Here is a 25,642-nt window from a genome sequence, read left to right as displayed (position 1 = left end):
CAAATATTGAGCTATCTGCAAAGTGTTGAATAAAAACCCTATGATTATCACAGCTAAAGTCTGAAAATGGAATTGCTGTGTGAAAGGTAACACACATTACTTATTGGTATAACACTATGCCACAACAGGTCAGGGTACTGTACATCATACCCACACGCTGAATTTAAAACAATGGAAATAAGCAGCCAACCCCTCTTCCAGGGTCACTTGGTGAAAGAGAAAGTTGAAAGCAAAATAACTAATTAGTAGGAAGGCTAATCCCCTGATTAGAAGAAATAAAAGACAATGACAAAAAGGTTGCTGGAGTCTAGTCAGGCTAGGTTACTCCACATCCATCTGGATTCACAAACCTACCCATTTGCATAGCACCACCTTATTTATTATGGGCTTGATTGTCTATTTGCCCAGGGTAAGTAGCAGCATCTTACTCTGCTACCCCTGAAATAGCCCAGAAGAGAGATCATGATTTGGGAGTCATTCTGCCTCCTGTTCCAGAGAGGGAGTGGCAGCATGAACTTAGTACAAGTTGCAGTGGGGGAGGTTTAGGCTGGATATTAGGAAAAACTTTTTCACTAGGAGGGTGGTGAAGCACTGGAATGGGTTAACTAGGGAGGTGGTGGAATCTCCTTCCTTGGAGGTTTTTAAGGTCACGCTTGACAAAGCCCTGGTTGGGATGATTTAGTTGGGGATTGGTCCTGCTTTGAGCAGGGGGTTGGACTAGATGACCTCATGAGATGCCTTCCAACCCTGATATTCTATACAACATACCCTCTCCAATATGCTGGCGTAACTATACACTGCCAGGCACATCCTTGCTCCTTCCCAGCCTCTTTGGGGAGAGGGGGAGATAACATAGTGGCTCTGTGCACTGAAGTGGCACTATGGCACAAAGAATTAAGAGGGCCCCTATTACCCTTTATACCACCATGGAGAAGAGGCCAGAGTCTGGCCTTATATTCTTTATTCAGCTATGCAGAGGTGTGTGTGTGTGTGTGTGTGTGTTAGTGACAGCAAACTCATTTCAAATATCTTCAATTCATAACACGGGACAGTGGGATGTCTTACCACTGTCCCAACAGTCCACAGTGCAGTTGGACATAAAGCTGTATCTAGCATAACCTCACTATACCTGGTGCAATTTTAATTGCACATCCAAATTATATCCAGTGCAATTCAACAGGCCAAGAGAGAGGTGTTTTTTGAAAGACACAATGGTAGCACAAAGATCTCACACAGGGAGAGGAAGTCAGCTCTGCTGGGTGGATCTATGCATTAGTGGATATGGACAAATGGAAGGTTTGCCTTTTGCACAGGCTGAAAAAATGGATGATCATAAGGCTCATTAAGTAACTTTAGGAATGGTTCCCAGTAAACAGAAGTTATCTGAGGTGACTATGGCTTGCTTGTCTAGACTGTATCTGCATGTGACTGAGTGATAGCAGGAGCTGCAGATGAACAATTCTTCCTTCCGCTCTCTTTAAAAAAAAAAAAAAGATTTGTTTCTATGACACCTTATTCAGTATCAAAATACCACCTGTACTACTCATTCAGACAGATTAAAATACAATAAATAATTAATTATATAAATAATTAATACCTTTTGTCTCACTGCTGATTATTCTACCAATGTAGGGAATAGTTGATAAGTACGTGCATAAAATAAAGTTGTGAAAATTCAGTATGCTATTAATTTTAGAAAGATACATCACCTCCTTATGTACTAGCATAATGAAAGCTGTCTTAAGGAACCACCCAAACTAATCTTCCAATAGAGAAGGTAGAAAGCAGAGCTATACTCAATATATTTGGGGCAGCCTCTTAAAACAAGAAGTTGCCTAATCAGGGTGCTCTCTTTTACTGTCTTTCAAATGTGTCCCTTCCCTGTTGTAGGAGCCACCTACAAAATTAAGAGATGCACCTGTTCTCCTCTTACAGGGAGCACTCTCCTGCTCAGGAAGAGATTTTATTTTGTCTTCATTTCCTGTGGAACCAGGTCACGCTCAGGGGGAACATACTGGGATCTTGGTAACAGAGTTGAGGGAAATACCACCACTCTGCAGTCACAATGGCAGCCTAAGGGAAGCAGCAGACTCTGTAGGCAGTGCCCTATCCTCAATGAAAGCATCTGAAAGGTAAAGTATTAGGGTTTCATTTTAACAACATCCCTTGTTCCCTTTCCCTTTAGCTGTAGAAAGTTTTAGAAGGGAAAACAAACTAACCCCTTGTTTGGCAGTCTCTTGGGTGGTCACAAAGATGGTAATAACTGTCCTTTGGGGGAAAAGAGAAGAAATTAGTCCAGATGAACTGGAGCTGTTGTTGCTGGTGCTGCTGTTAAAGTCTGAAACTGTTTTTCGTTCTTTTATTCATCTTTGTTAAAAGGATTTATAATGGTGTGTTTGCCATGGTGCTAAGCAGGCTGAGGTCTCTGTACATCAAACCCTGGACCTCACTTAATACTGTTTAATGTTGGACAGTGACTAGGTTGTGTTAAAACCTTTGCCCCATTTATTCCATCTAAATTAATACAACAGGTAGGTCCAAGCAGTAACAAATCCTCCAGCCTCAGCCTTTTATCTCTGCCTTGACTTGTGTGTTAGAGCCCCACAAATTCCACCATCATTTCTATAAGAAGAACCACTGATTCCACTGTGTTCACAGGCTCTATACCCGTGGCAGATGTGGGGAGGTAGAAGCCATCAAACCCTAATGACTAATTTTCAAGGAAGCAGAAAATGAACAACCAGCTTTATCTCTCAGCTTAATTTTGAAAATCCTGTTGTGGGCCATCAGTTGCATGTGATTACTGATGTTCTCCATTAGTCTAGATGTTCCACTGAAGCCACCACCATGTCAAAACAGGTATTTTGTCATCATTATACATGGAGCTTATGATAAGGCTTGGAAAAGCTTTTCCAAATATTGCAAGCTACAGTGTAATCACAAGTTGAGAGCAAAAGAAAACTGTAAAACACATGTCCTATTTTCTGTGACTCCATAAACTGAATCTAGACTTCCGAGCTGCAATTTGCAAAGCTTACTGCTCTCATGTCTTTAATGGTCTAAGAACCAACAGATGGGGTGATAATTCTGTTAAAGGTGTGGGGTGGGAGGGCTACACAAATTTAGCTCTCTTCTCTCTGGTTCTGGTTGTAGTGTGGAAAAACTCTTAAGCAGGGTAAAAAACTGACTGTGGCTGCAGAAGGGGGACAGCTTCTCCTGAACCCCTACATTTTTATTATGCCCTTCAAGTGAGAAACAAGCCAATGTATAGTTTATAAAATTCTCGTACAAGCTTTAAATTATATGAGCATATGGAGTCAGGAGACTGTACAATGGAATCAGAGGGAACACATTTGTAAACAAACAGTTTGCTCCATCCTTTGTAAAGATAAAACAAGTCATAAATCCATTTAATTCTCAACTAAATTACTTCTAGCAAATATTAACTTGCAAGTGAATGCTAGAACTCTAGGTACTACATAATAAATTGGGACAACACTTTTAATTAGTGACTGCATACTTTCAAGAATTTGTGTACAATATTTGCAAAACAACGAAAGCCCACCTATTCAAAAAGTGAAAGGTAGTGGCAAAGTCTTTAATTCCATACATACCATTGTGTCATGTTAAATATCCTGGCTGTCACTATGAAATTAACAGCTACATAAAGTAATCTACACACAACACATTTTTCATTTGTAAACAAATATTATGGTATACTTAATCCAGCAACTCCCCTTAAAAACTGCATTTTAAAATGTATGTTCATTTAATAATGTAAAGACAAACAAACCAACTCAGGTATTTGCTTCTTATATATTGGGAAAGGGAAGTAAATACAGTTAAACTTCATCTAAGCAAAAAATGTTAACAAGGCTACAACCACATGAGTACCAATGGCAGCATATCAAAACTTCTAATGAATCTCCATATTGGTTATGATAAACAAGTCCAAAATACACAGGTCAGATTAAGGAAACACCCACATACACACAGTGTTTTTCAGTGAAGTTGAAGTGAGGTGAAAGTGCTAGAAGTCTCCAAGGAACAATTCAGTCATTACAGAAGTTGGCGGGGGGCGGGGGGAACCAACTTGATTATGTTGGTTACAGTTCTACCCTAAATTGAGTCATAACTTTGGGGGAGACTTAGAAACCTATTATAAGCAGTCAACAGCCTTAAAAACATGGCAATATCCGCCGACACACAAAGGCTCGTGAAAACCAAAGGGCTCCTGTTTGCCAAGGACGCCAACCAGCAAGGCTCGAAGAGAGCGCCAACCTAGCTCCTACCCATGCATTTGGGGGCAGGCGGGGGGCTCCAGGAAGGAGATCCCAGGCTGGATCCAGCCCAGAGCTCGTTCCGCTGGTGGGAGACCCCAGAAGCTTCACTCACAAACACTTTCATGTGCTGATTCCCAGCACAGCCAGCCAGCAGCTTCCTGTTAGCAAAGCCCTAACCCCCCGCCCCTAGGCAGAGCGAAGAAAGGGAGTAAGTTGGAGGGGGCCCTCACCTCTCCTCCCTGCGGGCTAACCCCGGCGGGGCGCCGCCGCCGCCGCTGCAGCGCGCTAACCCCCAGCCGAGGCCCAGGCGGGTCGCTGTGCGCGCCGGGGGAGCCGCACACACCAGCCCCCCGTCCCCATCCCCATCCCCATCCCCATCCCCGGCGTGCGCCCCGCGCAATGCGCCAGGGGCCGGCCCCGGCTGGCCGGGCGGAGCAGGCCCCGGCGCTACCTCCCGCCGCGCCCGGGGAGCGGGGCACTTACACGCCTGCAGCGGAGAAGCCCTAGGAGAGGCGGCGATGGGGGTTGGCCGCGGGCGGATTCTCCTCCGGCTCCGGCGCTAGGGCCTAAGCGGGCTAGCGCAGCCTCCTGCTCACCATCCCCGGCCGCTCCTCCGCCCCCTGGCGCGGGGAGTCAGCCCATGGAGCGCGCCTGCCGGCCGGCCGGACCCCCGTCTGCGCTGCGCGGAGCGGGGCTGGGCTGGGCTGGCTGGGGCCGCTCAGGAGCTGGGCAGCCTCCGGGAGCAGAGGGGGCGGCCGGGCCCCGCGCTCGTTGCTGCTGCCCCTGCCACCCCCCACCCGCCGCGCTCGCTTCAGGCTGGGCTGCTGCAGCCGCTCCCGGCTCCGCCAGCCTGCGCTCGCCTCTTCCCTCCTCTCCGCCTCTCACACACACACAGGCTGGGGGAGCCGCTGTCTGGCCTCGGCGATGCCTGCGGGGTCCTACCGCCCGCGGAATCACTCCTCTGCAGAGCCAGCCCGGCTGGGCTGGGGGGGTCTCTGCAGCTCCAGAAGCGCTTGTGTCCCCTCCTCCCCCCGCACACACTCACACTCACACACTCTGCGGTTCGACAATACAAGGTGTGTGTTCTGCGTGCTGCAGGAGGAATGGGGAACTCTGCTGGCTTCGTGCCCGCAGATTTCCTTAGCCTGGTAACTAGGGCTGCTTTCCACTCACACTGGTGTTTTACTAAAAGGAGATCTCAGCTCACACACGCACATGGATGGGACCAGAGTCCAGCCTTATTAGCTCGAGTCACAGCTCGAGACCCCCCTCTCAACCCTCATCCCCAGGGCCGGCTTTAGGCCTATTCCACCAGTTCCCTCAAATCAGGCCTGGCGCCCAGTGAGAATCCCTTCCCTGGCTAGAGGAGCCTTTTTAATTTTTACTCCCCTGGCGGTGCTTTGGGTCTTCGTTGGCACTTCAGCGACGGGTCCTTCAGTGCCGCCGAAGACCTGGAGTGAGTGAAGGACCCGCCGCCGAAGTGCCGCCGAAGACTCGGAGCGCCCCCAGATGAGTACAAGCCCCATGTGGTTTTTTTACATGTGTTTTTTTGTTTGTTTGTTTTTTTAGTCATCCCTGCCGGGGCCCCATAGAAACTGTTCGAATTGGGCCCCGCACTTCCTAAAGCTGGCCCTGTCCCAGGGGCGGCTCTACGAATTCCGCCGCCCCAAGCAGGGCGGCGCGCTGCGCTGCTCGCGCTGCCAGGCGCCGGTCCCGCGCCTTCGCGGGACCTCCCGCAGACATGCCGCTGGTCCCGCGCCTACGGTGGAGCTTCCGCAGTCATGCCTGCGGGAGGTCCACACGAGCCGCGGGACCAGCGCACCCGCCGCAGTCATGCCTGCGGGAGGTCCGGTCGTCCCGCAGCTCCGTTGGACCTCCCGCAGGCATGACTGCGGAAGGTCCGCCGGACCCGCCTGCCGCCCTCCCGTTAAAATGCCGCCCCACGCGCGCGCTTGGCGTGCTGGGGTCTGGAGCCGGCCCTGCCCTTTCCACCCCGCTCCAGGCAAACTGCAAGACAAACACACAGTGACAGAAGAGGGAAACTATCCAGACTTAGATTGGGAGCTTTTGGAGACTTTGGGTTTTTTTTGTTATCTTTGTACAGTGCCTAGCACAATGCGGTCCTCTGCAGTTAATGTGTTACCACAATGCAAATAACACTAGAAGCTGTGTGGCCAACTCTTCCAGTCTTTGATGTGTTCAGTAAAGCTCCAACTCTTAGATTCATTTGGTAATGTGAGAATCTCAATTTTTGTTTTTTTAAAAAGTAAATTTTTTTAGCCTGATTCTGGAGATAGGCCTGAAAATGTGATTCAAGAGCTCAAAACGCAGAAGTCAACTAAAAAAAAATTCTGTTCAGAATTTTTCAAAAATTGGATGAATTTGAAGCCAATCTCATGATTTTGGAGGGGGCGTGACTCATGATTTTTTATGTTTGGGATCGGCAGCACAATTAAAAAAAGAGTGAAGACAGCATATAGACAGACATCAGCCGGAAGTATGGTCAATTTTGAGTTACAGATCAGGGAGAGAGACAAATACAAGAGACACAGAAGTATAATGACTAGGGAGAGTAATAAATAAACACATTACAAATATCCTAAATGAAACAGAGTAGCAGCAGTAATCCCTAAATGGTGTAGGGAGGATTTTGATATCCTCATTCCCCTCCTGCATGCTCTTCACCAAAAAAAAATGTTATTCATTAAGGTGATTGCTTGTTTCACCTCACAGACTTGACTTTTTCATATTTAGGATTCAGACATGCAAATATACACACGTGAGGAATCATCCATTGAAATCAAGGGGGCTTCATGCATACACAGTGGTGGTCTATAGATCAAATTGCAGATCTGGAGCCTCAACTATACTTGCAAGAACTATGTACTCCACTGAAGTGTGTCTGGGAAAGAGAGATTTTCCCATTCCATTAGAATTAGTCTTTTAGCTGCAAGAGCATGTTACTGAGCAGATAGAATGAAATGAGTCAGGATCTATTGCCAAATAGGCTGATTCAAATTCTCCCTTGATTCGTGGTGAAATTTGTGCTTTGCACTTATCTGAGAATCTCAAAGCACTTTACAAAAGTGAGTAGCATGGTATGGCTCAAAGCAGAGGGACTGGTGTAGATTAAGACTCTGTTCCTACAAATACGAAGAACTGCCATGCTGGCTCAAACCAACTGTCCATCTAGCCCAGTATCCTGTCACCAACAGTGGCCAGAGCTTCAGGAAGAATGTACAGAGCAGAGGAGTTGGAGTGATCCGCCCATTTTTCCCTCTCAGCTTCTGGCAGTCAGAGGTTTAGGGTCACCCCAAGCATAGGGTTTCATCCCTGAACATCATGGCTAATAGCCATTGATGGACCTATCATCCATGTAGTTACCTAGTTCTTTTTTGAACCCACATATTTTTGGCCATGACAACTTCCCATGGCAGTGAGTTCCACAGGTTGACTATGAATTGTGTGACAAAGTACGTCCTCTTGTTTATATTAAACCTGCTGCCTATTCATTTCACTGAGTGACCCCTGGTTTTTGTATTGTAGGAAAAGGTAAATAACACTTCTCTATTCCCTTTTTTCCACACCATTCATGATTTTATAGATCTCTATCACACCTTCCTTTAGTCATCTCTTTTCTAAGATGAACAGCCCTAATCTTTTTAGTTTCTCCTCCAATGGAAGCCTTTCCATACCCTTCATCATCTTTGTTGCCCTTCTCTGAACCTTTTTTAGTTCCACTATATCCTTTTTCAAATGGGGCAGCAAGAACTGGACACAGTATTCAAAGAATGGGTGCAGCATGGGTTTATACAATAGAGTTATGGTATTTTCTGTCTTCCATCCCTTTCCTAATAGTTCTTAACATTCTGTTAGCATTTTGATCGCTGCTTGCACAATGAGCTGAAGTTTTCAGAGAACTATCCACAGTGGCTCCATGATCTTTTTCTTGCATGGTAACAGCAAATTTAGAACCCAGCATTATCTATGTGTAGTTTGGATTATTTTTTCCATCATTAATTACTTTGCACTTATCAGTGTTGAATTTCCTCTGTCATGTTGTTGCCCAAGAAAGACAAGGTGGGTGAGGTAATATTTTTTATTAGACTAACTTCTGTAGGTGAGAGAGACAAGCTTTCGAGCCACACAGAGCTCTTCTTCAGCTCTAGGACAGAAACTCCCAGCTTCAGAATGAAATGCAAGGTGGAACAGATTGGTTAGCATAAGTGGTTAGCACATTTTGTAAGTGACCATTCAAGGTAGATGGGCAGATTACCATCTCTGCAGTCATGGGACACAAAGAGAGGGTTAGAGAGTTATAGATTATTATACCGTAATAAGCCATAAATCCAGTGTCTTTATTAAGATCACGATTTTTAGTGTCTAGCAAAATTATGAATTTAAGCTCCCAGGCTCATCTTTTGAAAGTGTTGTGCAGGTTTCCTTTGAGGATGAGGACTGAAAGGTCAGATATAGAGTGATTGCTTTGTGAAAAGTGTTCACCCACAGGTGATAGGGTGTTTTGCTCTTTTATCATTTTCCTGTGTGAGTTCATTCAAGAGTGTAGTGATTGTCTGGTTTCACCCACATAGTTATTATGGCATGTAGTGCACTGGATGAGGTACACCATATGTTGTGATAGGATCCATGGATCTCGAAAGCTGCCATGAGAGGACCTTTCCTATTATCCCACGAATACTTAGTTTCCTTAACAGTCTTTAGTGAGAGACTTTGTCAAAGGCTTTCTTAAAATCCAAGTACCCTATATTGACTGGCTCACCCTTATCCACATGTTTGTTGACAACCTCAAAGAATTCTAATAGATTGGTGAGGTATGGCTTACCTTTACAAAAGCCATGTTGACTCTTCTTCAACAAATAGCGTTCACCTATGTGTCTGATTATTCTGTTCTTTGCTATAGTGTCTACCAATTTGCCCAGAACTGAAGTTAGGCTCACCAGCCTGTAATTGCCAGGATCATCTTTGGACCCCGTTTTAAAAATTGGTGTTATGTTAGCTACCTTCCAGTCATCTGGTACAGAGGCTTTTTTCAGTGATAGGTTACATACCACAGTTAGTAGTTGTGCAATGTCATATCTGAATTCCTTCAGAACTCTTGGGTGAATACTGTCTGGTCTTGCTGACTATCATTGTTTAATTTATCCGTTTGTTCTAAAATGTCTTCTATTGACGCATCAATGTGGGACAGTACTTCACATCAGAGCTATCCTTTTGGGTGACAAATCTGAAGTCAGTGGATCTACTCACATGCTTCAAGTTACACCCTGATACTGTAAGCATGTATGTAAGTAATTTTCTCATGATCACATAGTAAAACAGTGGTTGCATTGAAAATAGAACTCAAGTCTTATTATGCATGTTCCCCTGCCGAAACCACTAGATTATGCTGCTTCCCATAAATTAATTTTGGAGGAGACATCTGATTATACCAGCTGAATTCTTTGGAAGTCCCATAACAAGAGAGTTATTATTATTTAATATTTATGTTACAGAATTGCACAGATGGCCCAATCATTAGTAATGCCCCATTCCGTTGGTGCTGTTAAAACACAGTCATGCCTCAAGGTTTACAACGTAATCTAAGAAGGAGTTTACAATCTAAGGCCCAATCCACTTGCAGGAAAGGGGTTTAAACATTTTCTCATCATTATTACGCTTCTAGTTGGGTTTTAAGGTAATGAAGTTAATTGTTAAGGTACAGTGATTTCCAATGATCTTAAATTGGATTGAACAGATCCTTAGATCTATGGACATTTAAAATACCTTGATAGTGCCATCTATTATCAAATATTATAAAACAATAATGATTTGCAGTCGTACAGTGCCTTTAGTGCAAGATTTCCAATGTGTCTTATAAATATTAATTAGTTAGATAGGCACCACAGTACCTCAATGAGGTATTTTAATATCCCTTTTAAGAACAGGTAAACTAAGGCACAGAAAGGTTAAGTGGCATGTCCCAGTTTGCTTAGGGAATCAGTGGCAATGGAATGGTTGAAGGAATGGAGTCCGGAATCCAGACTCTCAATGCTCTGTTCCAGTCACTAAGTAATATTGACTCTGCGATAATAATGTCCCACAACATTTGACTTTAAAATTATTGTATTGCAGTGTTTTGAACCATTGCTAACTATACTGCAATAATTTATAAGAGTTTTAGTGCAGCTGTGTTCTGAAACATGATTCTGTGAAAATGCAACTGACGTATTTTTTGTTTCTCCAGTTCAAATTTGCCTTGTTTACTAGTTAAAAGATCAGAAGTACTTGTGGCACGTTAGAGACTAACAAATTTATTTCAGCATAAGCTTTCATGGGCTACAGCTCACTTCTTCGGATGCATAGAGTGGAACACACGAGAAGTGAGCTGTAGCTTTGAATATGTAAACTTTGAGTACGTCAGCTGGAATAGTTAATTGAATCAAAAGCACAACCAAAGCTTTGCCCAAATACTTTAAAGGTCAAAACTCCTTTCAGCTTATGCTGAAATAAATTTGTTAGTCTCTAAGGTGCCACAAGTACTCCTGTTCTTTTTGTGGATACAGACTAAGGGCAGGTCTACACTAAGGGCGGGGGTCGAACTAGGGTACGCAAGTTCAGCTACGTGAATAGCGTAGCTGAATTTGAAGTACCCTAGTTCGAACTACTCACCCATCCAGACACCGCGTAATCGAAGTCTGCGGCTCCAAGGTCGACTCCGCCACCGCCGTTTGCAGTGGTGGAGTACCGGAGTCGACCGCGGCGCTTCCGGAGTTCGAACTATCGCGTCCAGATTAGACACGATAGTTCGAACTCCGAGAAGTCGAACTCACCGCGTCGACCCGGCTGGTAAGTGTAGACTAGCCCTAAGACGGCTGCTACTCTGAAACTAGTTAAAAGATGTTTTCCCAGCTGAAAACTCAAGCTGGGTTGTGAGAGTCAAGTTCAGTACTTTCAGAACCATAAAATCACCAGTAATAACTGAAGTTTCTGTAACTGGAACCTAGTTAGCAAGTATGCTGATGATGTAGAAGCCAGAAAAGAATTCAATACATTTTCCTACAGCTCAGTTGACTCTGCACTGCTAACACAAATAAAAAGGGATAAAAATGTATTAGTGTCAATAAAGTCAGCAGATCTGACTTTGAATAGACACAGGTAGCAAATCTATTCAATTTGCAGGTACTATTTTTATCAGTTGAATGATTATACACATTCTCTGAAATCAGCAACCAAACCCCAGATCTTGTGGTACCTATTTTCTTCTCACAATTTAATCTAATGGATCTATCTAAGCAGTTATACCATGGCCACCACAATGGTTCATAGATTCCAATGCCAGAAGGGACCATTGTGATCATCTAGTCTGACCTTCTGTATAACACAGGCCATAGAACTTTCCCAGAATAATTATTCTGTATGAGTTAGAAATTTACACCTTATTTCCAGTCTGAATCTGTCTAGCTTCAAATTCCAGCCAGTGGATTGTGTTCTATCTTTCTCTGCCAGATTGAAGAGCCCATTATTAAATATTTGTTCCCTGTATGGGTACTTACAGACTGTAATCAAGTCACTCTTTAACCTGCTCTTTGTTTAGCTAAAAAAACTGAGCTCCTTGAGTTTCTCACTGTAGGGTTTCTAATCCTTTAATTATTCTCATAGCTCTTCTCTGAACCCTCTCCAATTTATCAATATACTTCTTGAACTGAACATACTTCATATATCAACATACTTCTTGAACCAGAACTGGACACGGTATTTTAGCAGTCCCCACACCAGTGACAAATACAGAGGTAAAATAACCTCTTTCCTATTAAAGATTTCCTTCTTCATGTATCCCACGATCACTTTCACTGTTTTGGACACAGCACCACACTGGGAGCTCACATTCAGCCAATTATTCACCATAACCCCCAAATCTTTTTCAGAGTCACCACTTCCCAGGATACAGTCCCCATCCTGTAAGTATGGACTACATTCTTTATTCCCAGATGTACACATTTACATTTAGCCATACTAAAACCCATACTGGTATCAGAGTGTCTAATGGATCATTGTAGGTAACCCTTGCCCCCCTCCAAACAAAACCCCGCTAAAAAGCCCCACAACAATGAAGCACCAAGAGAATCCCTAACAGGAAAGAGGAGCTTGGGTTTCATTCTCTCCTGTGTCAGAGGAAAGGGAGTGTTTGTTTCTCCTTTTCCACCAAAACAAAACTACAGTCAAAACATCTCTATAAACTCTTTCCTCCTGATGAAGCAGCATTACTGATATTATATGGCATATGGCTGATTACTGAGATATGCTTGAGTATATCAGCATAAATTTTAAAATCTGCTACTTCAGATGTGTAAACCAGCTGGTTTTATAAGTAACTGTGGTACATGCCATACCACCTCATCTAGGGCCAGATCCAACACCTGCTGAAGACCCTGGAAACTTTTCCATTGACATCAATGTGCATTGGATAGACCCTCACATTTTTGCCTTCTGCAGGATGTAAATGCACTGAAAGGGAAGAAGCGCTGATAAATCCTACTGTTCCACTTCTTTCCCCCGGTTTGTAAGCACACTTATGCTTGCTACTAAATATCAAGCATATATTTAGCTGTAGATTAAAATGAATTTGAATACCAGAAGGTATCTCTAACACTTACATTGGTGAATTAAATAGACCTGAATGAAAATTAATAGATGAATCTAGAAGAAAGTTAGTCGAATGGATTAATTTCCTTACTATGGCCCCAGTTCTGTAATCAGACCAGGGGTCTATGCTAACAGGTCTGATTGCAGGATATGGGCTACATTTCTTCCCCTTTTTACCAAATCTTTTGTTCTAATGGGTAAGATCCCCAATCACTTTGGAGAATAAGTTCTGTAGGGTTTCCCCCACTAATAAAGCAGCAGATTAAGAAGTAAGATCACACAAGCAAAGGCAGATATCAGCCCTGAGAGAGGAAAAGAAACCTCATTTTGTTTGCTAAAAAGGAAGTATTTTAAAACAGCAACAGATCATTCAGATTTACCAGCTGCTTATTTACAATGATATTAGAAATGGGTTCAAACAGCAACGTTCTGGATCTGAACTTCTCCAAAGTTTTGGAGGTGTTTAAATTTAAGGCTTAGATTCAGACTTGGCTCCAGAAAATATGAAAGTACTATAGATAAAATACCTAGGTAAAGTAGGAAGTGGCTGCTTTGCAATAACAGTTGGGATGTGTATTAAGGAGTGAAGAAAAACATGGCATTTTTTTCTCTAAGAACAATGAAATCACTAGGGAATTGTTATAAATGCATACATCATGAGTTTTATAATACAATTATCACCAATGGCCATTACAGTCTATGAACCCTATTTTTCAGGGAAGTCCCTAGGTTTCCCTAAACACTTCCTCAAATTTCACATCTGTTTACTCTGGTTTATCAACTACTAGGAGACAAGGTGTACAAACTGTTCCCCTGGTATTATATTACCATAAAAGTATTTAATATATAAGTTAATGGCAAAGAAAAAATGGATTACCAGAATATATATCAATGGAGTAGCATGAGACAGGCCCTTCTGTCCTAATCCACTGTTAAAGAAATATAGAGATAAGATATAATTTTATGACAATTTTTAAACAGTTTATTTTAAAACATTTTAATTATGTAACTTCAGAGAGAATGTTTATATCCAATGACAGGAAAGAAAAATCAGAGAGCAAACTGAAGCATCAGAACTAAATTAACCCCTGACATAACAGGTGCTAATCCACTGGTGTTATAAACCAGTGGTGAATTTGTTTCTCTGTCTTTAAAAGATGTGTTACACTGAACTAAAGAAACACCAATAAAGAGATGGAGGGTGAACTCTTGATCCCACTGAAATCAATGGGAGTTTTACCATTGATTTCAATACACCTAGTATTTCAGCCTAGGTAGTTGCACCTTTTAAATAAAGATGAATTTGGATTAGCCAAAAAAATCTAACTTGATAGAAAAACAAAAATAAAAGAACATAACTTCAAGGTGCCAAACCGAGAAATCAACAAATATGGTTCTAAATTGTAAAAGTCCAGTGTTTGAAGGGATGTTAAAAATAGATATTTCTGGAATAGTCATACAATAGTTGACTAACTAAGAAGATTTTTTTATAGCTATATAGTCACATGGATCATTAAAACTCCTGACTGAGAAATTTACATTGTAAATAATTTAATGTAGCATTAATTACTATTTGGTTTGCACTTCTATAATGACTTTGATCCAAGGATCTGAAAGTGGGGTTTAAACTGATATTTTAAAAAGACAGAAATTAGGACTAGTCCCTGTTTACTGAAGCATTTGTTGGAAGTACTTCTCAATGGCTTTGAACAAGCACCCTGCATAGTCTTATTGGAGACCGGTGTTTGGTTTCTAGTCCCTGTTTCCTGCAAGATGACAAAGCCAGAGAAAACTGAGGAGGCAGTATGCTTTCTCCAGCTGGAGAAGTGGGAGGAAGGCATGCTTCTGAAGAACTCAGTTGCAGTTTCTCTGTCTCTCAGGGCTGGGTTGTGAGCAGCCTGCAGTGGGCTGCTCAGTATCTGTGCCAGAGAGTGAAAGGTCAGGCCAGGTCAAAACTGCAAAATCAGAGGCCATTACCAAACTGAGTTCATAAGGCAAGAAACGGGGTCAGGGCTATGCCAGGGTCTTGCACCAGGGTCAGCAGTGGCTTTAAACCAGGAACCAGGCTGAGGTCAAGAGCCAAGAGTTTGGGATCCAGGAAAATCACAGAGAGGAGCAGCGAGTGGGGTCTGAGAAAGAAGCATACCAGAGATCTACATTGCTTAGACAAGTCCCAGACATGCCTTCCTCGTTTATATGGAGAGTGCCAGGAAATCACAAAGGACTGTTATTCATCCCCCTTAGGATGGAACTTCCTGCAGGGCTTAGCCTCTCAGTACATTTTGGTGGCACATTTCCATGTGGTGATGAGGAAATCGTGCCTGCCTCAGACCTTGCAGTCCTCAGTTCTAGGCCTCTGGGTTCTTACATGACTTCTCCCCTTCAGGTGTCTCCTTTTTGGGGTGCAACCAGGCCAGGCTTGCATGGATGGGGAGGCAGGTTCCCAAATTCTCTCTTTAGATCTATATCCTTCCCAATTTACAAGGTAGTATAGGCATCCTCAGGTGCATTTGGAATTGAGGATGGCATGCACCTTGTATTCTTCATGGCCCTGGCCTTCAGCAGGTGGAGGTGGAGGAGTAGTTTGGCCAGGGAAGGGGTTTTCAGCATAGGAATTTAGAAGGTACACATGGAATCCAGGGTGTATCTTGAGGGATTGGTTAAGCTGTAATTTGAAAGCAACTGGATTGACTTGTTGGCAGAGCCGGAAAGGTCCCAGGACAGGTGGTCCAGTTTGCAGGAAAGTCTACTGGATGGAAGATGCTTTGAAGTGAGCCAGAATTTCTGTCCTACGGAGAAGGCTGGGGCCTCCTGGCACCTCTGGTCAGCATATCACTTGTAAACTCTCTTTGCATTCTCTAGTTTCTCCTGAGTATGACGGATTTGTTGGACCCAGTCAGTGGCAGCTGGATTCAGCAATGCTGCTGACTGTGCTGGGTGGAATAGGGAGTGGAACTCATGACTTGTGTCAAGATTCCTTCCCCACTCTGAACTTTAGGGTACAGATGTGGGGACCTGCATGGACACTTCTAAGCTTAATTACCAGCTTAGATCTGGTATCGCTGCCACCATCCCCCAAGTACTACCTTTTTTTCCTTGGGTGAAAGAGTCTTGAGAGACTTCACCAATTTCCTGGTGAACACAGATCCCAACCCCTTCTTAAAACAAGGAGAAATTAACCATCCCCCCTCCTTTCTCCCACCAACTCCTGGTGGATCCAGATCCAACCCCCTTGGATCTAAAAACAAGAAAAAATCAATCAGGCATTAAGAAAAAGGCTTTTAATTAAAGAAAAGAATGGTAAAAGAAAACCCTCTGGGAGAGATTAGCATACCAGCTACTCTCACAGACGACAGATTCAAAACACAGAGGATGTTCCCCTGGGCACAAATTTAGTTACACAAAAAATACCCCAAATACCCAATTTTGATAATTCCCTTAATGATACCAAGACAAGTTACAAAGAAAATAAACATAAACCTATTTATTCCTTTCTAAAACTTACTACTCTGATAAGAGGCTGGTTCCTTGATCTTTTTCACTCCAGCTGAAACTGAAACTCTAAACAATGGAAAACTTCCCTCCTTCCTTTTGAAACATCTTGTTCCCTCTTTGGTTCCTCTGGTCAGGTGTCAGCTAGGCTAGGTGAACTTTTTAACCCTTTACAGGTAAAAGAGGCATTAACCCTTAACTATCTTTTTATGACAACTTGCGAAGAAGGGAATCTTTCCTATAGAGGCATGGTCCACATTGTTGTAAGAAAACAAGGCAGGTGGTAAGAGGTTGTAACAGTTACCTTGGTGACAGTGAAGACTGTCCATCTGTTTGAGGGTGGTAAGTGGTGGAGGTAGAGGCATACAAGTCTAAGAGTTGCAGGATTTCATGCCAGAAGTACGAGGCGAATTTGGGTCTTGGTCTGAGACAATGTGATCAGGAAGCATGTGAAGACAAATAATACATCTTATCAACAATTGGCTGGTAACCTGGGCCCAGGGAAGGCAGCTGCAGTGGATGAAGTGGTCCATTTTCATCAGACAGTCCACAGTTGTCAGGAGAGTGTGACTGTCAGAGCTGGGGAGTTCCACAATGAAGTCTAATATAATTGATGTCCAAAGCTTTAGGGGTATTTCTAGGGATATTAAAGTACCAAAGGGCTTGATTCAAGGTGTCTTGGTGTGGGCACAGAGCTCACATGAATCTACATAGGCTTCAACTTTGGCTATCATGTGGGGCCCGTAGAAAAAGCAGGAGGCTGTGTGGGATGTCTTATGATGATACTGTCATGAGTGGGAGGGATAGCTTAGTGGTTTGCACATTGGCTTGCTAAACCCAGGGTTCTGAGTTCAATCCTTGAGGGGGCTACCTAGGGATGTGGGGCAAAATCAGTACTTGGTCCTGCTAGTGAAGGCAGGGGGCTGGACTCAATGACCTTTCAAGGTCCCTTCCAGTTCTAGGAGATTGGTATATCTCCAATTATTACCTTACCTTTGCCAATGGGCTGTCCTGACAAAGATGTAGTACCTCAAGGTGGAGGCCCTAGAGAGGTATGCTTGCACCCACAGAAATATGTTACTTCTTCTTTTTGTGGAGCAGTGCATTCAAGTGCCTGAGTACTCAGGAAGTGGTTCCTAGGCAAGGGGGTTCTCCTTCAAGGTGGACTGAATGAGGGAGATCAGAATTTGGCAGAACTTGCCACATTGAGAAAATTACTGTGTTTGAGGAGACATGGTGGCTTGGAGCTTGGTTCCTCACCTCCTGTTAATTCTCTCTTTTTTGCAATAAGGCATCAGTCTTCCTTTTCAGGACTCAGATTGGTAGGTTATGGTGAACTCGAACTGAAAGAAAAACAGGGTTCACCTTAGCTGCCTTTGGTTTAACACTCAGGTCTTGCAGAAATACTCAAGGTTCTTATTGTCTGTGAAGACCTGTGTAGGGTGCCAAGCCCCCTCAAGGTGGTGGTGCCACTCCTCAAATGCAGTTTTAATTGTGAGCAGCTCCTTATCTAATATTTTGTCATCTCTTTCCACTGGGGTGAGGTTGCAGAAGTAAAATGCACCGGGGTGCAAAACTTGCTGGGGTCTGAGCTTCTGGGAGAGTACTGCCCAAGGGCCATGTTGGATGCATCAGCTTCCAGTATAGACAGGCAGGTTGGTTCAGAATGTACCAGGATGGAGGCCATCAGGAAGGCAGATCTGAGCTGTATGAAGGCATGCTGGGTTTCAGGTGAGCAAGTAAACCGAATGGTCTTATGCAGGAGTAAAATCAGAGGAACAATTTTTCCTGAGAAGTCAGCGATAAATAAGGCTATGATTTTGTCATGGAGGTCATGGAATCCATGACTACCAAAGACCTCCGTGACTTCAGCCCTGGGGGCTGGGAGCTTCAGGGTCCCACTGCCTCCACCGTGGCAGGGAGCTGTGAGGTACCCCTGCCGCCTGAGGCAGCAGGCTCCCAAGCTCCAAGCCACTATGGGCAGCAGGGGTACCCTGCAGCTCCTGGCTGCTGCAGGTAGAGGAGGGACCTCACAGCTCCCAGCTGCCATGGGTGACAGAGGACCCACACAGCTCCCCGGAAGCTGTGGTGGCAGGGGAACTCTGGCAGCTCCCCGGCCACCATGGTGGGGCAGGGGGGATCCCTGCAGCTCCCCACCATTGTGAGAGGTAGGGGGACTCCCGCAGCTCCCCGCCATAGCAGGGGGCAGGGGAACCTGCAGCTCTGAGACCCAGAGCTGGTGGGGGCCCCAGAGCTCCCAGCCACCCCGCAGCTGCCCAGCCCCTTCCCATTTTATCATGGATATTTTTAGTAAAAGTTATGGACAGGTCACAGGAAATAAAGAAAAATTCACAGAACCCCATGACCTGTCCTTGACTTTTACTAAAATTATCCATGACAAAACCTTAGCCTAAGCGATAAATCACTGATATAAATAAGCAAAGCCCATGAAGTGTTGTAATTCACGGGGTTCCGGGAAGCTGCCCAGTCACAGATTGCTGCTATTTTTTGTGGATCCATCTGAATGTCCGATGTGGAGAGATGTAGCCTAAAAACTCCAGTTTGGCTTACAACCTGTGCTTCTGCAGCCTTTCTAGAACAGATCAGACATGACAATGGTGTTGTTCTTGGTTCTCTGAAAATACCAGGTTACTGTTGAGATAAATGACGATATATTTACAATATGTCCTTGAACATGTAGTTCACAAAGTGTGGGAAAGTTGCGGGGGCAGTGTTAAACCATAGGAATTCAAATTGCCTGTACTGGATATGGAAGTTGGTTTTCCATTCATCCCCAGCTCTTATGTACACTAAGTTGTAAGCTTCTTCAAGCTTTAGCTTCATGAAGATCCTGGCCATTCACATGCAATCTAGCAATTCTGGAATAATAGTCAGAATATACTGGTTGTAAATTGTGACCTGATTTAGGGCTCAATAGTCCATGTGAAGTTGCATCAATCCATCTTTCTTCCATACAAAAAGGGATTGGTGTCCCAAGTGGGGAGGTAGATTAGCAGATGAAGCCCTTCTCATGATTTTCTTAGATATAGGTGAGCAATGTTTCCAGTTCTGATTAAAAAATGGTGTATGTTAATCCACTGGGGCCTTTGTCCTGGGCAGCAAATCTATGGGGCAATCATAGTCCTGGAGACGGGGCAGGATGTCCACATTTTTTTTTCTCAAAAACATCAGTGTTTTCCCAGTATTTCTTGGAGGGACATGGTTCTGGGCTCAAGGTACCTTCTTTCTGGCTGGACCCCACTGCCCTGGATGTCTCCTGGGGTGGTAACATCCCTTTCTGGAGAACAAAGGTTGGCTCATATGGTGGTTGCAGACTGATGTTTTTTGCAGTAATTGGAAGAAAAGTTGACATTCTCTCTCCTCCAGTAGATAAGCGGTAGGAGATGGACCTGCTCTTTCCATCATCTATCGAGAGATTAGCAGAAGGGGGAAGTCTGGGGGTGGTCCGAGCAATCTTTTAGGACTGGGTTGTGGGCGGCCTGTGGGCATGGGGTGAGCTGCTCAGTATCTAAGCTGAAGAGTTGAACATCAGTCTGGTGCCAAGGCAGGTCAAAACTGCAAAGTCAGAGTTTGTTACCAAATTGAGAGCATGAGGCAAGAATTGAGATCAGGCCACCGTGGGTCTTGCCATGGGGTCAGCAAGGGTCCTAAGCCAAAGAGAGTAAACCAAGATTGGGGTCAGGAGCCAGGTCAAGGTTGAGAGTCTGGGATCCAGGCAAGTTGCAGTGAGGAGCAGCAAGCAGGGTGTGGGGTATAAACATACAAGAGGTCTGTGTTGCTCAGATGACTCCCAGAAATGGTTTCCTGGGTTATATGCAAATTGCCAGCCAATCAGGGAATCAGAGGGTAGTCTACACAGCAAAGAAAAACCTGCAGCTGGCCCGTGCCAGCTGACTCCGGCTCGCAGAGATTGGGCTGGGGGGCTCGTTCATTGCTGTGCAGGCTTCTAGGTTTGTAATGGAGCCCAGGCTCTAGGTCTCTGCGGGGTGTGAAGGTCCCAGAGCTCAGGCTCCAGCCCAAGCCCAAGCCAAGAAGTCTACACAGCAAGGAAACAGCCCTGTAGCCCGAGCCCTGTGAGCCCGAAATGGCTGGCACAGGCCAGCCACTGGTTTTTCTTTGCTGTGTAGACATACCCAAAGAGGCCAGTTGCTTAGATCCCTTTAGGCAGGACTTCCTTTCAGTTCTTCTCAGGGGTAACTCTGTCTGGGTCACTGGTGGCAATGAGGCAGCAGCACCTGTCTCAGACCCTTTGGTCCTACGTTCTAGGCCCATGGGTTCTAATAGTGGCTGATTAATGAATAGTGTTGACAAACTCTTGAGGGAGTACCCTTCATTTCTCCTCACCTGAAAGAATGCGACCGTGACACAAGCCAAAAACATGCTACAGGGAATACAGTGACTGAACTGGTTAGATATTGAACGTGCTAAAGGAGCAAATACATGAGTCCTGTCCTTTAGATCTCCCCAAATTAATCATCATCACAGTAGTACCCAGAAGTCCTGTCAGGATAAGGTCCCTGCCATGATAGGCACCATACAAACACACAGGAAGTTCTTGCTCTGAACACACAGGAGCCTTTTTTCTGAAGAGATTACAGTCTGCTTTGAACAGCTGAATTTTTCTCTCTTCCTAATTACAATATCTGCTATGGCCTCATTTTGGGGGACTTGTCTGAGAATGCTAAAATTTGCAATGAGATTTTGCAAGTTAGATCTAAATCTTGTTAGTTATGTTAAAAAGGGAAAAACCTAGGATGCTTTAGCATTAAGGTTACAGACACACACAAAAAGTCTAGAAATAGAAATATTAAGGTTCTTGTAGTAGACTTACATTGCTACTTGCTATTAACCTGTAAATGTACAGGCGAATTAATGTAATGGTGCTTGTAGAGATTCTAGTTGTAAATTTCCATTTTGTTCCTGCTGCTAGGCCTTGGTATTGAACAAAAGGTCTATTGGGCTAGATTGGTTCCCATGGTACTGGTTTCCCAGTAGAAACTAACAGATTGAAGGTTTCTAATGGAGTCTTCTGGAATTTCCTCTAGGGTAAGAATTTTATTTTTTGAATCTAACAGTTTAGCACATAGTTGATGTGATGGGAGGTGCTTTATGCATGCAGATAGATTTCAAGTAGGTTTTTTGTACCTAAATATGTCACATTGACAGTGCATTAACAGTTCTTTTATTATTTGTGTATTAGCATTAGGAGAGAGGAGATTGCATTTAATTTCCTTTGTGCTTCTACCACCCACACTATATTTTATTAATACACACACAAAAAATCTGCCGGTGCATGTTAGTATATGCATGGTCTCATCTTACTTGTACAGTTCATAGATTTTATAGATTTGAAGGTCAGAAGTGACCATTATGTTCATCATTCTAGTCTGACCTCCTGCATAACGCCATAGGATTTCACCTAGTGATTCCTATATCTGCATTCCTGCACTTACACCTATCTCATCAAGATGAATGGCCTCTGCATAAAGAGATCACACTTCAGAGAGGTGAATAAGGCAGGGATGAGCTCACACCTTTGGAGTTCTCTTCCTTCAATGCCCTCAAGACCCACTTCTGCAGTGGTGCCTATGAGAAATCAGCGAAATTAACAATGGCCATTTGAGTGATAGTGTGGAATAAATGGATCCTGTCTAATTCATAATAAGCAACTGCAAATGCATATCTATATATACAAAAATAGTATGTATTTGAATGCGTCCCTCTTCCTTACACTTTGTATATCACTTGTTTTCTTAGGCTCTGATCCTGCAAACACTTTATTAGTATTATTTATTATTTACATTACAGTAGGACCCAGAAGACCCAGTCAAGGACCAAGACTCCTTTGTTTTAGGCGTTGTACAAACACAGAGCAAGAAGACAGCCTCTGCCCCAGAGCGCTTATGCATATGCTTTACTTTCCACGTATAGGTAATTCGAAGGGGACATCAATTGAACTGCTCAGGGGTATAACGTGAAGCAGATATGTAAGTCTTTGCAGAATGGGGGCCTAACTTTCAAAGCTGTTTGGGGCAGGGTCTCTCTTAACATGTGCAGCGCCTAGCACAATGTGGCCCCCATCCTGATTGGAGTCCCTGAGTGTTACCGTAATACAAATATTAAATGCTGAAAACAATAACAAGGGCAACAGTAATAGAAAGAAACCAGGGGACCAGTCCTGCAGTCCTTACTGCCGCAGTCAGGCTCCTAATTTGTGTTATGATGAAGAACTCTGCTTCATGTTTCATGTTGTTCCAGTAGCCGCCGTATACGCAGTGAGGACATGCAGGGAAGCTGTACAAAGTGATGTCACAGAATGGCCGGAGCTTCTTTAGGTTCTGATAAAATCTTAGCAGATGCCCACTGAGCATGATCATGGTTCTTTTCCTGTCCAATATCTCTGTTTTTAATGTCCTTTTCACCCACCCACCTTCTAAATTAGCAAAGAGCCTTCTCCTGGGTAAAGACTATTTATAAGCAATATTTGGAGGGTTTTTGTGGCTTTTGCTTTTGTTAAATATTTTTGAGTTATCCTTTAGCCAATAAACAAACAAACAAACAAATAAAGAAGGTCTGAAGCCTCGATTCAGCAAAACACTAAGCGCATGCTCAACCTTGCTCATATAGTCCATTGGCTTCAACAGTGAATATATATAGGTGCTTAAGGTGCTTGGCAAAATTGAAGCCTGACTGTTGAAAAAGTGCATTTTATGTGTACTTATGTAGTAATGTTCACGTCTCTTATTTCAGAATAAAACAATTATTTTCAAAATAGCAATTTTCATCAGATCTCAAAGCACTTTACAAGCGAGGTGAGTATCATTCCCCATTTTGCAGATGGAGAAACTAAGGCACAGAGAGGTGAAGTGAAGTCACTTGCCCACGGTCACCCAACAGGCCAGGGGCAGAGTTGGGAATAGAATCCACATTTCCTGAATCCCTGTCCATGTCTCCATCCACCAGGCCACACCGCCTACTAGGATGCCTCCACATTGCACAATTAACTAATACACTCATCCATGCAGTCTTATTACCTGTGGTCACCTTTCTGTTCCCATAAACACTTTGACTTGTACATCTGTCTTGTCCCTATTTAGGTAATCAGCTCCACGTGGGTGGACCTTTATGTCTCTGTAGAGTTGCACTGAAATCACTGGAGTGCCACATAGCGATAGGGGTCCATCCATGGGGATATTATCTCTTATTCTCTGTTTACACCATGTCCACCATAATAGAACCTAAACCTGGCTTGGACCTCTGGATGCTACTGCTATTCACTGGCATTGTGGCTAAGTTAGGGACTTAGACTTGAGATTTGGGTTCAGTTCCCTGCTCTGCTACAGACTCCCTGCATGATCTTGGATAAGTCACTTACCATCTCTATGTCTTAGGTCCTCATCTGTAGAATGGGACTAACGGTATTTTACTTTCTTTGTCTTGGCTATTTAGACTGTAAGGTCTTTGGGGCACAGACTGTCTCTTACTACATATCAGGACAGCACAATAGGGGTTAGGATCTCTAGGCTCTGTTGTAATACAGCTAATAAATTAATAATAACCTCCAATCACTGACAAGCAGCTGAAGGGATTGTCCTCAAAAACTCACCTTTGGGCTAAAACTAAGCCTGGAGAGATTCAGCATCAAAGGGACATTTTCATAAAAGCATGGGGTTCTCATGCAAATCACTGTATAACCTGAACTAGAGCAGTGTTTCAATAAAGTGAAAAAATAAATAGAAAGCAAAATAAAAAGAATCACATGATTTTTTAAAATGTAATACAATATGGATGGTTTAAAACCTTGGATAAAATATCACCAGCCGTCCAGCTTTCCTTCTTTATGATAGTAGATGTGGAAAGCAATCATTAGAGTTTGCAAATAATGTTACCCTTTAATGTACGTTGCCTGAGCTTTTTTTATTACGTCTTCCACTAGACAGTTTCTTACATAACAGCATTATTCTTTTTACTCCAGAGAAAGCTGTTAGGCAATGATTTTTCACTGGCAGATTTTGTTAATAATATCCACTGAAACCTGCACCTTCAAGAAATTTCCCACTTTGAAACTGTCATTTTTTGAAGTATTTTTTCTTGTTAGAATATTTGCCTAATGCTAGACATAGAAGCAAATATTTATCACTCTGGGCATGCTGTAGGATTTACACAAATCACCATTATTAATCTAAATCACGTCAATTAAAATTGACACAATTAAGATAGTTAATACTATTCTGATTGATACAGAAACTCTTGTTCCTTTTATCCCGGCATTCGTTAATTACCTGCCTAATGTTGTAGCTGACCAGGAGGGATACGCTCCTGTTCTGTGGACATCGTGTGTTTGTGTGCATTCCATTTTATCAGTGATTGGCTGTGTCTTGAAAATAACGATATTTTTGGACTATACGATATAAAGTTCTGTCTATTTGTCGAATTGCTGTTGTAGAGTGTGCATTACCTCATGCAGAAGAGGGTAAATATTATCCACCATTTGATTTGAGATGAAATTCCAATATTATTTCATTCCCATATTTCTTCCTCCTCATCTCCCCCCCATTCTCCAGAGCACTGGTATCCACCACAGCACTCTATAATAGTGAGCAGACTGCGACACTGTTGCAGGGGTTCCCTACAGCAGAGCTCTGCCAGTGCTATTGATCAAGACACAGGCACTAGCTAAGTAACGCAAGGTTGTTTTAATTCCCTGACTCATCTCCTCCTCCCCCTACCCACTGGAAATAGTAAACCCTGGTTCTCAAAACCAAACTGCAGTCTTCTGACTGCAGGGAGACTGACTAACTTTGATTGCTGAGTCACTCAATTGACCTACATATATCAAATTTCTGTGTGTAGCTAGTGATCATATAAAATGCCTATTGCAATCCTGTAAAATTGGAAGCTCAAACTAAGCACTCTTTTAAAATATATTCAGCTTGAGATTCTACAGGCTCCCCAAATCACCATTCACTCAATGTTCACCAAATAATATTTCATTATATCTGCTGAATTATTACATTCTTGGGGTCTTTTTTTTCCATTCACAACTCATCTTAGGGCTAATCAGCAGTCTGGTCTTATACCTGCCACTGCTGAGAAAGTCATATCTTGAAAAGCCACAATTCCCAGACAATTTTTGCCTGTCAATAACTCATATATGTTTTTTTGGATCTAGTATGTGATGTGGAAGAAAACTGAAGATTAAG

The 25,642-nt window shown here is 43.4% G+C and overlaps 1 protein-coding gene across 5 annotated transcripts in view; it reads right to left on the bottom strand.

The window, feature by feature from the left end:
• Positions 1 to 5,183, bottom strand: part of AKT1 (AKT serine/threonine kinase 1) — a 106,216-nt gene extending 101,033 nt beyond the window's left edge. Inside the window, exons 1-2 of one of the 5 annotated variants that reach the window (XM_039538266.1) lie at positions 4,767 to 5,183; positions 2,220 to 2,268 (exon numbers count right to left, since the gene is read on the bottom strand). The gene's annotated coding sequence lies outside the window, so the exon portion shown is untranslated. Of the gene's footprint in view, positions 1 to 2,219; positions 2,269 to 4,292; positions 4,311 to 4,513; positions 4,609 to 4,766 lie in introns of those variants that run through there. The other 4 variants (XM_039538267.1, XM_039538265.1, XM_039538268.1 and 1 more) reach the window with 4 other exon arrangements.
• Positions 5,184 to 25,642: the final 20,459 nt, after the last annotated feature.

Source organism: Mauremys reevesii, linkage group 4 (assembly GCF_016161935.1).
Source record: "Mauremys reevesii isolate NIE-2019 linkage group 4, ASM1616193v1, whole genome shotgun sequence".
Lineage (NCBI taxonomy): Eukaryota > Metazoa > Chordata > Testudines > Geoemydidae > Mauremys > Mauremys reevesii.
The sequence above is the reverse complement of the archived record's forward strand: the minus strand, read 5'-3'. Positions and strand labels throughout refer to the sequence as shown.